The sequence below is a fragment of the Mustela lutreola genome, chromosome 6 (assembly GCF_030435805.1).
Source record: "Mustela lutreola isolate mMusLut2 chromosome 6, mMusLut2.pri, whole genome shotgun sequence".
NCBI classification, from domain to species: domain Eukaryota; kingdom Metazoa; phylum Chordata; class Mammalia; order Carnivora; family Mustelidae; genus Mustela; species Mustela lutreola.
Genome location: NC_081295.1, coordinates 74,571,658 through 74,585,528, shown reverse-complemented (window position 1 = coordinate 74,585,528; position 13,871 = coordinate 74,571,658). Strand labels below are relative to the sequence as shown.

At 34.3% G+C, this 13,871-nt stretch overlaps 1 long non-coding RNA gene across 1 annotated transcript in view; it reads right to left on the bottom strand.

Annotated features, from left to right (window-relative positions):
* The window catches only part of LOC131833171 (uncharacterized), a 28,571-nt gene extending 16,514 nt beyond the window's left edge, over positions 1-12,057 (bottom strand). The window contains exons 1-2 of the long non-coding RNA XR_009354348.1: positions 11,999-12,057; positions 8,136-8,197 (exon numbers count right to left, since the gene is read on the bottom strand). This is a non-coding gene — a long non-coding RNA (uncharacterized LOC131833171). The remainder of the gene's footprint in view (positions 1-8,135; positions 8,198-11,998) is intronic.
* Between the last annotated feature and the right edge of the window lie 1,814 nt (positions 12,058-13,871).

Sequence of the window (13,871 nt, the reverse complement as noted above, 5' to 3'; positions counted from 1 at the left end):
TTAAAAAATAAAAAATTAAACATGCAAAAAAAAATTTAGGATTGTATAGGTAAATTAGAAATATTTTGGTTTTGGTCCTAGATTAGAACTGTGAACTATACTCTATTACCATTAGAACATGAAACTATGCTCTAATATCTTATTTCCTGCTCTTTTATCATGCTCAATTATTCTATAAAATTAATGCTATTAATTAGTTATCTGTGAAAGAGAAAGCCAGCTGATCACCAAAAATTCATGCTCCCCTTTTCAAAGGATAGCCCAGCCAGGGACTATAATTCGTGTGCACTATTTACCCAGATATAGCCATGTGATTCATTCCGTCCACTGGAATATGAGAGCAAATGGTTATAAGGAGTTCCTTATTTGCTAGCAGAACCATTTGATTGATGCGATTTGGACACAGATTTATTATCTGACAGGAATTGGAATATTTTAAGTGAGAAATGAACATCTATTATCAATGAAAAAATTTTTCGTTATACTGGCCAACGTTACTTAACCAAGTGGATACCAGAAGTTGTGTCACTGCTTAAAAAAAATAGGTAACTTTGACCTAAAGATTGGATGATGATAAAACAGATATTAGAGGTTGGGGCAGTGGAGATGCATGTTTTGCACTTGCAGGGCTTGTGATAAAACTGTTGCCTGTGGTGACTTTGAAGTTTGGCCATATGTCTTCCAAGCCTATGGCTCTAGGCCCAGAAATTGGAAAACAGAATATTATAGTTTGTGTTTATTGTTATTTTCTGCATTTTACAAGATATTATAAGAAAGAGATGCATTCAAACAAAACTTGACTAGCTTTAAGAGCATAAATAAAGGGCAATAGATAAAATCCAGAAATCTCTGACCTCATAAGATTTGGAAAAACTTAAGGCTCTGGACCTCAATTTAGATGAGATAAGGTTGATAAAATCCATTACAATTTCAGCTAAACTGTTGAGCTCAACATTGTCGAGAAGGTAAAAGAACTTTGTCATTATTAACAGGGAATTCCCTAGAAGTAAACAAACCCAAAACCTACTAACTTTGAACCTACTAACTGTATTGGCAAGGGAGTTTTGAGCCAGCGTCTAATCAGAGAACTTCTGTCATTCAGGGTAAGGATCTTCACAATACCTGCCCCTCGCAGAACTTCATTATTACATTTGGAATTTTTATGGTGATTATCCTGTCTCTGCTTTAACACTGTACATTAAATGTCAGGGATGTGGAAGGAAGACAACTTGACTTTTAGTTCATCCATCTTTAGACTAAAAGTTGCCACATATGGTTCTAATGGAAAGGACTCTGTCACACTCAGAGCTCCTAGATTTTAAGCTGGTGACAGGACAGTCTAGGGTGGAGATAAGTGTGTTCTGGTGGGGAAGAAGGGTGCACAGAGATGTTCACATAGAATCTGTGTTCTGTCTTTTATAGTGTGGAGTTACCACTAGAAGAAGGCTGTTCCACTAGAACTACATTATGCAAGCCCATTAACATCTAGATGGATTGTTTGATTTGTTTTAACTGAGGAAATATGTATGAAAGTGATAATTGTCACCATAAGATTGGGCTTTTGAAAGAGTAGCTGAAGCTTTTCCAATCTATTTCTCCTTTTGCTGAATTGGAACAAAGGACTCATGAGCCCTAGGGAATAAGTGGACCACAAAATGGGAACAGCCTATGTTCCTAAGTTACTATCATGAGAAGACTCACCCTCCAACTAACACTTGCATGGGATAACATAAGCTTCTATAAGTTAAGGCACTGAATTGGAGGACTTACTAGTTACTACAGCCGGTATTTCCATAACTAATTCAATATATTATTGACAATATGAGTACTACTTTTTTTAATAAAGATTTTTATTTATTTATTTGACAGAGAGAGATCACAAGTAGGCAGAGAGGCAGGCAGAGAGAGAAAGGAGGAAGCAGGCTCCCTGCTGAGCAGAGAGCCCGATGCAGGACTCGATCCCAGGACCCTGAGATCATGACCCGAGCCAAAGGCAGCGGCTTAACCCACTGAGCCACCCAGGCGCCCCTGAGTACTACTTTTTATTGAGTGCCTTCTATATGCCAGTTGTACTAAGTGTGTCAGATATGCTAATTAATTCTTAAACAAATCTTCAGTAACTACAGTATTTGTATTTATTTACCACTTTTTTGGATCAAATACTAATATAGCATCATCAATAAAATAGTTATGTCCTCACTTGTTAATCTTTGACTGCTCAGAAATGAAGAGAGTCTCTCTCTGCAGCAACCCAATGGGAAGACTTCATGGAAGACATTCTTTGGCTTTTGACTATATCACTCCAATATCTACCTCTCTGTTCTGACCTCTCTATATGTCTTCTCTGTCTGTGTAGAATTGTCCTCTGCTCTATTTTATAAGCATATTCATGATGGCATTTAAGGCCCACCCAGATAAAAATAATCCAGGGCAATCATTTCATCTCATGGTCTTAATTATATATAAAAAACTATTTTCTCAAATAAGGTAAGCTTTACATGCACCAGGGATTAAGACTTGACATCTTTGAGTGGCTGTTTTTCAATATATACTAATTAGTTAGAATACTTTCCTTTTATAGATGGCAAAACTGAGATTCAGAGAGATTAATTTGCATTTATTTATTAATAGGTTATATAGCCACAGTTCACACTACATTTACACTGAATTTCTTTCTTCTATAATATGTTATTTCCCTTCATAAGTAACATGGATTAAGCTTCTACTATGGATCTGGTATGTACTTTCATTTCAACCCTTACAACATACTGTAAGATAAATTTTTTAAAAGATTTATTTATTTATTTGCAGAGGGGGAGGGGCAGAGGGAAAGGGAGAGAAAGTCTTGTTTGTTTTTGTCTTTTAATGCTTTTATTTATTTATTTGACAGAGAGAAAGAGAGAGAGCACAAGCATGGGGAGTGGAGGCAGAGGGAGAAGCAGGCTCCCTGCCCAGCAGGGAGCCTGATGTGGGACTTGATTCCAGGACCCTGGGATCATGACCTGAGCTAAAGGCAGAAGCGTAACTGACTGACCTACCCAGATGCCCAAAAGGGAGAGAAAGTCTTAAGCAGACCTGAGTGTGAAGCCCCTTATGGTCCTTAATCTCATGAGCATGAGAGCATGACCCTGAGATCACGACACTGAACCGAAACCAAGAGTCAGACATTTAACCAACTGTGCCACCCAGATGCCCCTCCTATAAGGTATTTTTAATTCCACTTTATTTTTAAATGCTTAGAATGATTAATTAAACTGGAAATGTTATAATTTTCCTAGAGTCATAGTTCTGTAGAGCTGAGATTTGCAGATATGTCTATCTGTTATGCCTCTTAATGTTTCTCAATATCTTTACTCAACTTTAAAATAAGAACTTGGAATAAGCGATCTAAAGATCACTACCTTTAAACAAACAAACAAACAAACAAACAAACAAACAAAATCCTCTATTTCTTTTGTGAGTTAAAAAAAATATTTCCCCCTTAAGCACAACAGTTTTCATGAAATATGTCTATAAAGTTTTCACATATATATTCATATATATGGAGGTGATTGCTTTCCTTTTTGTTTTTCCCTAGAGGAAAAGCATTCTTATGTCCCAGAGTAATATGTAAATAAAATCACTGAAATTTGGGGCCTTGTTGTTATAAAATATTTATTATAAAAACACAGATATATCTTTTGGCAGTCATTTACTTTTCATTGGATTATTACATTTGCATTTTGTTACAGATGTCTGGGTGATGGGTACATTTTTTCCCCATTGATCCCTTTTATACTTACATTCTTACTCAGTAACGTTTGAATCTATAGTAGATCATAAACATTGGGGATACAAGACAAATGAGATGCAGTTGTGCACTTTAAAAATCTCATAGTCTAGTTGAGCTGCTAGACAAATAATTAAGTAAATCATTACATAATCTGGTAAAGGCCATAATAGAGAAGTGCACTCTATGTTACAGGGATCAGATGGAGAGTTTAACCTAGCTAGAGGAAGAATCACCACCAATATTTTATTTACTGATTAAAAGTGACTTCATAATATTTTCTTAAATTCCTTTGTTGTGAATACTCAGTAAATACTTAAAAATTAGATTATATTAGTTTTTTCGTGTTAAATAATACTAAATGCCAAGCCAGATGTGATTTGATTTATAAGTCCTGATGAAGTATTCGAGTACAGTAGTGACCCATGGTAACAATTCAATGATTTTATGATGTTTACTGCTAGGAAATTCTTTCTCCTATCTAGCCCAAATCTCTCATGTCAATTTCCAAGTCAATTTCCTTTCTTTCAGAACTATGCAGATGGGCTTTGCAGGATGAAAAACTCATCATATCTTCTTTCTTTCTGATCTTTCTCCTAGACACTTTAGTGTGACTCAGTGTTTTCAAAAATACTCTTTTTATCTATGGAGGATAGTTTAGTAAGACATTTCATACTTGCTTCTCCACTAGGTCTTGAAGTCATTGTACTTCAAATTAAGTCTGATACTTTGTGAGTAATATAAGTTAGCATAGAAATCAAATATCTGAAATGTGTCGTAAGTAATACACCAAATGTATAATTGATTTTATGGATGCTTTGATTGCTTAATTGATTTAGAAAGAGTCATTGATTTTCAAAAACAGAGAAAGGATTTATATCAAAAGATCATTCTACTAAAATTATGATGTTATTGTTCAAAACCTAACTTTGATTTTTTTTCAGACTATTGTATATTGTCTCATGTGACAAATAACAGATTTACTCAGCTAAAATATAAAATGACATGGAATATAGTAATTCTTTACAATGCTTTTGAATATACTGTTTTAAACCTGGCGATTCACAGACCTGTACCCCTGGGGATAAAAATATATGTTTATAAAAAAATTAAAAAAATTAAAAACTTCATTTCTTAGAAATTTCTTAGTTTCTTAGTTTCTTAGAAATAAAAGAAACCATCAACTAAAATTATAATACCATTTTCCTAAATTTCTTTGGAAATGGTCACCCTTCCAGCATTTCATTCAGTTTTCCTGAAACTTTGATTTAAAGTTGAAGTGCTCTAAAGTTAGCTATAGATTTTAACCTCAGTGATAGACCCGAGACTATGCATACCTTTTCTTGCTTTCTTGTTTTCACATTCAAAATCATTTAATAAGCCTTGATGTTGTTTTTTATGTTTGGAAGCTCTGGGACTGAAACAAATCATTTCATTAGACACAGAACCTTACAAGCTCAGATCAACAAGGTTAAAAATAAGTTGCAAGGTGACACAGTTACTGTAGACACATTACATGACTATGATTTGCTTTGTTGGGAGAAACAGTTGAGGTTCTCTGTGTTACATTTGTTATCCAAAATTAGAAGGTCCTCGATTATTCTTTTAAAGCTAAAAGAAAAAAAGATACAACTTAAAGATATGTTATTTTACTCTGAATAATGTTGAGGGGAATAAAACCATTATTTATTGATTTCCTACTATGCTTTTAATAAAAAAATGGTAGGGTTTTTTTTTTTTTATAAAATTTTCCAAACATATACTTTTATTTATCTTCAGATATACCCAAGAATGGAATTGTTTACCTATATGGGAATTCTATATTTAATTTTTAGCAATTGCCAAAATTTTTCAATATGGCTGTATATACCATTTTACATCACCAGTGTAAAAGGGTTCCAGTTTCTCCTCATCTTCACCAACAAGAAATCCAGCCGAGACTAAAAATGGTAGGTTTTTAATTCTTTGCTTTTTTCTGCCAGGTAGAAAGATCCTCCCAACTTTCCCAGCATTTGCCTACTATGTGTAAGGTTCTCTATTATTGTACAGTGTTTGTGAGAAGAAAATCATTTCCATGAAAATTTTAGCAACTTTTTCCTGAGAGGCTTATTATTATTATTATTATTTTACCATTTAAAGTTATTATTATTGTTTTAAAGTAGCCATTACAATGGGGCCATTAGCTGAGTGGTCTCACAAGGGTTTTCCCTGTTTCTCTCAGCTTTTATAGCAAGTGCCACTTCTCACAGATCAACACCACCTGTGTGTTCTGAGAATGTTATATTACTGATTTTTAAAATTGCCAATTTGTCTGGGACATGTACTATCCTTGTCCTCGGACACTTTCCTGATGCTCTGTTAAATATGGTTTTTTTAAAAAATGAGGGTGATCTGGGCTGAGTTTTGTTTAACATCACAGATACCAATGATACAATGTGTGGAAAACTTCCTGTCTTTGTCATTGATATATATTATACCACTAGAGTTATTCTGTTTATAGCAAACTTATATTTTCTTTGGTGCAGGTTGAGAGAAAAGCAGGAGAAAAATGTTTCTGAAATGAATGGTTTTTGGCAAGCACATGACCTGAATATTGTTACTTGAGAAGGAAAAACTTACTCTGATATTATGATGTTTTTTGTAAGTCTCCTTCCTAGTCATCCTTTGTATGTGTTGAAGTAGTCTTGTCTGAGACATTGAATGGAAACTTCGGGTCATAAAAAACAAAAATTCCTTCCTTCACTTGTTGGATATGTTTATGAAGTAAAATTATTTGGTGGGATTCTAGTTTTCATTACATATAACATTTAACTTAGCTAAATTGAGACATGACCTTAAACAGCACTTGGGTGATTGCCCAGGTGTGAGGAATCCTTTGGGATTAAGAGTGGATGATACTTAGTTCATAATAAATTTGTTAACTAAGCGGGACACTTAATTCCTTGGGATGCATTCCTAAGCCTGGTTAGTAACTAGCTTGCCCTCTTAATAAACAAACTTCAACATATTCAGAGGTTAGCCTTAGAAAACAACTCTCAAATTTATCACTCTTTATCTTAACGTGATCTAATCTGTTTTAGATTCGTCTAAAGCAATAATTTGTTTCTTCCTTTTAATACTTCCACAAAGTATTAAAGTTCCTTAAGACAGAACATATTGAGGCATAATTAGTTTTCTTGTCAATTTGGCCTTGTTCAAAAATCGGTGAGATTTGAATGGCAGCGAGGACAGAATTCATCCATAAAGCAAGGCCCTACTGAGTTTCTCAGCAAATATGATTCTCCCTGATTTACATTTTTGTGTGCCTTAAGTATCTTGATTCTTGAAGACAGAAATAATCTGGGCTCTTTTTTAAATGGCTAATCTTTTTTCATCTCATTTCTCTAGGTTATTTTTCTTTTCTTGGAGCTCAATTAAAATAAGAACATAGTTAAAAATTGTGTTTTGTCAAAGCCAACGTTACTTTGTTTCTGCAACATCCATAAGGGGATAAGTCTGCTGGGACCATAGCTCCTTTTTGGTAAAACATCTGTATATATGAAAAAAAATGTGTGTTGTTAGTCAGGAAAACCATAGGTCTAGGTATAGGAGAGACCCAGAGTTCAGTCTTAGAGAAGACAGGTCCTTCTCTGGTGGAACAGCAAGGTTCTAGTAGATAGTACAGTAGTTGGCATGGTGATGGTAGTACAGACTCAGCTAAGAAGGCAGCGGTTGAGCAGTTGAGGCCAGGGTCAAAAAGGATAGAACATAGTAGGGTTTGAACAGAAGATAACAGGAATATTTGCTGATACTATAGGTGGTAGCTAAAAAGCTTCAGATTATGACTTAAAGAACAGCAATGCTTCTACTATAAGCCCATTATTCTTTTGATATTTCTTTTAAAGGAATATCTCAATGACTTGGGTTACCACTGAAGTCTACTGAAGGAAGCCAATCATAGAAATACTTTTAGGGAACTCAGAGTAATAGTTCTTACTTGTTCTCAAGAAAATCCTATTTATTATGCAGTGGTAAATCATCTTTTTCAGGGAGAGTTGAGGAATGTTTGGTCCATAAAAAAACCTTCCTTCTGTCTTTAATGAGCCAACTCTCTTTAAGATTAGATGAGACCTTATGGACTGAGATGAACAAGAGAAACCTTGAGCTACTATGGAAAAATTAGGCAGAAAGGTCTGATACTCAGCTTTCTTCTCTGGGAAATATCCCCGATGATTCAAGCCAAGCCTTGTGCTTTTGAGTGAGTGCCTGAGGACTGGTTTTCTTGCTTCTATTTCCATTAGTTTCCCAAAACAAAGGTTTTGTTTTGTTTTCAACATTTGCACATCTGATCATTTTTTAGCTTAGCCCACCACTTTTGTCTACTTACTGCTGATACTTGTTTACCAAATCCATGTTCACCCAATGTAGGTACACTGCAACATCCTTCACCTTGTAGAAATGAGAAAAATATTTTTGTTGATTTGCTTATTTTACCAATGATTATAATTAAAGATTTCAAATTGGTTCTAAAGAAAAACAGTCAAGCAAAAGCTAGATATGATTTGAATATTCAATTTTGATCATGGTATAGTCAACATAGTGATACATATATGATTGAGTACCGAAATAATTTGAGGATATTATTAACTTAATCATTAGACTCAGGGAATCTCAGAGATAGAAGCTAGTCATGGGTTTTCAAGATAGTCCATTGCATTTTGAAAAGCCTAAATATGTCTCTTTAAAACTTCATACATTTATTCTAATTCAGCCTTTTGGAATACACAGCGTTTATTCATCACATGATTGTTGTTTAATATTTGAAATTTTCATGTTCCCCAGCATTATTTTTTTCTAATATAAACAATCTTGTTTACTTCAACCATTTATCTTACAACATGTTTTTCAGAAACTTTATCTGTAATCATACCTAGAATCACCCTAGTCTGTTATTTTCTCTAAATATATGTCAACAGAACTGAATGCCACCCTTTAGTCAGTGTAATATCACATCCCTTGTTCTGGATATTCTATTTCTGTTAATATATCCTAACATTACAATCATTTTGTTGGTTTAGTTTGGTTTGGCTTTGGTTTCCAAGAGTGATATTGCTACTTGGCTCATGTTGAACTTACACTGAATTTTGCCTTTTGAATAACATATTTGTCAGTTGGATTTTCTTCATCTTAAAGAGATGTTATTGTGGTTTTTAAAATGTAAGTTCAAAACTGTGTTTTTAATAATTTATTCACTCACCATTAATTCATTCATTCATTCATTTATTCTTTTAATATCATAGGATATAAAAAATTAAACCAGAAAGTGCATTCTTTACTTTATGAATAACTTCTATTAGTAAGTTTTATTTTGTTAGGCTCACTTCATCAATCTAATCCAGAACTAGAATTCAGGGTGGTTTTGTTCCCAGGAAACATTTGGCAATGTCTAGAGACATTTTTGGTTGTCAAAAATGGAATGGAGAGGCAGAGAAAGTTGTTATTAGCATCTAGTCTGTAGAGATCAGGAATTTTGCTAAAGATCTACAATGGGCAGGACAGCTGTCCCCTTCCTCCTAAAGAATGAACTGGTCAATAGTGCTAAGTGGTATACTCCTGAAGTGTACCCCAGATGTACTTTCTAGTGTTTTATCAGTAAATATAATGAAACTGTCTTTTATGTCCTTTTCTTAGGGAGCTATTAAAAATGTTCACCAGAAAACCCCAAGCATAAAACTAGTGGCACAAGACCAGAAAATTTTTTCTCCTGAATTTTCTCCATTAACCAATACTCATAAGGCACAGACTGCAAACAGTCCCCCATAACAATAATAAATACTATTTATTTTAATAACAGTAATATAACATAATATAATATTATAATATATATTATTAATATATAATATAATATAGTATAATAATAAATGCCATTATTTAATAGTATTGTCATCATCATTTCTTCTTGTCAATGATATCTTCAAGGACTTAGTCAAATACTTTCCTGAAATCAAGGTATACAAGGGCTTACCATTTTAAAGAATATTAAGAATAACACATAGTTGGTATTCACCATTCTCTTGTAAATATGTAGATTCCTAGCATTCATTCTATAAGTAGATTCCTGTAGCATTCTTTAGAAGTACCCCAAAGGTATTTATGTTAGAATATCTCATAGATTTATGTCTAATTTACCTTTCTAGGAAATGCCTATATACCTTTTAAAAATATTTCATGACTTTCCATAATTTGGAAATCTTTTCAAAGATTTCTCTTTGGTTGCTTATAGTATTTTTCCAACATCAGTTCCTGAGCAAACCTCATATGTTCTTGGCTCTGTGCTTGGCTTCACACAGAGGTGATTAATACAGGATCACTTTCTCACCATGTATGGTACAAGCTAACATTGTAATAGCTAACAAAAGAGAATAATAGCAAGTGCTATAATACACATATAGATTAACAATGGAAACTAAATTTCCTGGGAAATACCAAGCTAAGTTTCCTAGGGAAGATAGCCGAGTAGGCCATTAAGTAAGAAGTAGATTTCATTAAGTGGAGCAGTCTTTTGGCATTTCAGGCATAGCAAATGCCAAAGACAAAATTAGAAAGGCATGAAATTACAAAGTGTTTTGGGGGAAGTAGATAGTCCAATATGGCTAGAGCACATGGATTTGTGGAGATGGTGGGAAATGCAATTGTAGTTGTGACATATCCAAGAATGACCTTGATACCAAACCAGGGAGTTTGGGGTTCATCCTTCAGTGTGTCTTTTCGTGTTATGATCAGTAAAAGTAGAAGGCCATTAGAATTTAATCAACATATTCTATTCCTCAAAGTAACACTTTTAAGTAATTATGAGTCTCAGTTTTATAGATAGTGCTATGGGCTGATTATTAGTGGCTCCCTTCTCCCCCCACCCCCAAATTCACATGTTGACAGCTAATCACCAATGTGACTGTATTAGGAGGCCATTAGTTAATGAAGGTGGAGGCCTTATGAATTGGACATAGTGCCCTTAAAAAAGAGATCCCAGAAAACTCTCTCACTCCTTCCACCACTGAGAACTCAGTGAGAAGACAATTATCTCTGAATGAGAAAGTAACTTCTTACCAGACTCCACATCTTCCAGAATCTTGATATTGTACTTCCCAGCCTCCAGAACTGAGAAATAAATGTTTAAGCCACTTAGTCTATGGTATTTTTGTTATAGCAGCCTGTTATAATTGGCTTACTAAAACATGTAGATAAAATAGGATTCACTGAGATTAATGGGTTTTCTAAGTTCATCTAAGGCTTATAGATTTTAAAACTAGATTTGTCTAATGAGATCCTGCCAATATGGCTAGATTTTCTTATAGGAAGATAAATTTGGTAGGGATTAAATAACTGTAAAACTTTTTAGAAGTTAGTGGGAAAAGACCATATTCTTATTTCTAATACAAAAACATACAATACTGAAAGAATGCTTGAATGTAGATGCCCATTTCTTAAATATTTGAATAGCGTAGTTGGAGGAAACGGATCCAAAATATGTTCATTAAAAATAATTTGGATTCTATTTTGGAGAAAATACCAGATAAAGTTTAACATAGAAGTAAAATTCATTGCTCCCCCTTTCCCCAACACCAGTACAAACCTCAGTTGGTAAAAATTCAAATATAACACTTTTTAAATAAAATTATAAAGACTCCAACACACAGAGGATTCACCTAATGGAAAGAAATTTGGCAAGGGAGTATTTCTTTTGTTTTGATATTAATTCCTATGTTGAAATGTTGGCATTTCTGATAAAGTAACTGAATTATTTAGTCAGGGTTCTCCAGAGAAACACACCCAATTTTCCTGTATATAAGTATATATGAGGAGATTTATTATAGGAATTGTCATATGTGTTATGGAGGTCTAGAAATCCCGTAGCCTGCCATCCAGAAGTTGGAGAACCAGGTAAGCTAGTGGTGTAAATTCAGTGCAGGTCTGAAGGCCTGAGAATCAGAGGACCACTGATGTAAGTCCCAGAGTTTGGAGACCTGAGAACCTGGAGCTCTGAAGTCTGAGGCAAGAAATGATAGATATTCCTGATCAGAAGAGAGAGAATTTGTCCTCCCTCTACTTTTTGTTCCATTTAAACCCTCATTGGGTTGGATGATGGTTCTTTTCCACAGCCCCCCACCCCATACTGGTGAGGGCTGGTCTCTTTATTCAGTCTACTGAATCAAATGTTAATCTCTTTCAGAAACATTGTCACAAACCCACCTAGAAATAATGTTTTACCAGCTACCTGCCATCCCTTAACCTGCTCAAGTTGACACATAATATTAACCATCATGGGAACATTCTGTCATAAATGATGTAATAATTCTTGAGTTTAGGAAAGAAGATTCTAAATGAACTAAAATTCAGAATAAGGGCCCCTGGAGAAAGAGAATTATATTATGGAATTTGCTTAGATACCTGTATAGCTAATACATTGGAAGACACAACCAGATAAACAGTGCCTAGAACTGCTTCATGTGTATTTACTTATAAACAAATTTGAATGGTAATTTGATGTGTAATAGACTAACATAAGCTTAGTTTATTCCCATTACTACTACTTAAGGCATTCCTTCTTTATTTATGTCCACTGGTGTGGTAGCCAGGCTTCAAGTGGCCCTCAGTGATTCTGTTCTGATATTGACATCCTTGTGTTGTCTCTTCCCACAAGAAATGTGGCTGACTTTTGTAACCAAAAGGATATTAAAGAAAGAAATGAGGCATTTATAATTTTTGAGGCCCATCAAAGACATTATGGCTCTGCTCTCACCTTTTGGGTCACTTGCTTTGGGGAAAACCACTAACATGTCATGAGGACACTTAAGAAACCCTATAGAGAGGTTTATATGATGAGGAACTGAAGCCTCCCACCAATAACCAGCACTAACTTGCTTGAGTGAACCTCCATGGAAATGGATCCCTTAGCCTCAGTCAAACCTTCAGATGACTGCAGCCACCTCTGACTTGTGGTTTCAGAATAAGAGATACTGGGACAGAAACACCCAGGTAAGTCATTCCCAGATTTCTGACACACAGAAACTGAGCTAATACGAGTTTCTTATTTTTAAGCTGCAAAGTTTTAGGGTAATTTTTTATGCAGCAATAATTAACAAATAAGAACTGGTCTAACTCTTCAGGTTAGGGTCTGGCACAGAAATATTCACTTTCCATTGAAAAGGTTTAATCATATTAAATTAACATTGATTGCTGCCTCCAAGTTTACATTTTACATAGAAAATGTCTCAGGTCAGCCAACAGTCTCCTAACTGCTTCAATCTGTTTCTCAATAACAATAATAATGCCACTTGCTAAGGTGTTATTATTGCTTAAAATTTCATTATATTTTATGTGATGATAGATTTAAAGCTAAAATATTACTCTTATGTTTAGAAAAATGTGGTCACCATTTTCATGTTATTCTAACCATTATATCATGGATATTTCAATATAGGTCTTATGAACAGACACTGAATGCCTTCTTCACTGTAATGGGTCCTTCATGACATATAAATCATTTTACCTTTCTTTTTCTTGGGATAGACCCAGGCCACAGTATGTACTAAGTATTAGAAAAATGGGGATGATTTTCTTTGCATTATATCCAGTGGAACATATGTAATGCTTCTGAATGGCTCATTAGTTTAGAATTGTTCTAAAAACAAAACATATTCCCCCCCTCCAAAAGAACCATATAACTACAGCCTCCATTTTTAGTTTTAGAAATAATCAGCACTGGGTCCATATTATTATTTCTAATAAGGTATATGTGAATTCCAGAAAATGTCAAGAAGCTCATTGAAACAATCACTAATAAGTAATATGGGTAGCATTCTGACAGTTCTTTAAAAGAATGTTTTAATAATCCATAAGTAAGACATTAGTTCGAGTGAAAGAAAAGGTTTGGTGTGGTTTGAAATGAAAATTTCAATCTCTCTGCAATTTTGATTGCCATTTTGGGTAAGTCAGGTATTTTATCCAACAACCATGATTACTGGTACTAAAGCATCCACGATGTGTAATATGGGAAAGAGCTAAAAGGCTGCAAACGTTTTATCTCTCTTGCTTGTTGGGCTTGACTCCTGAAGTATTCTAC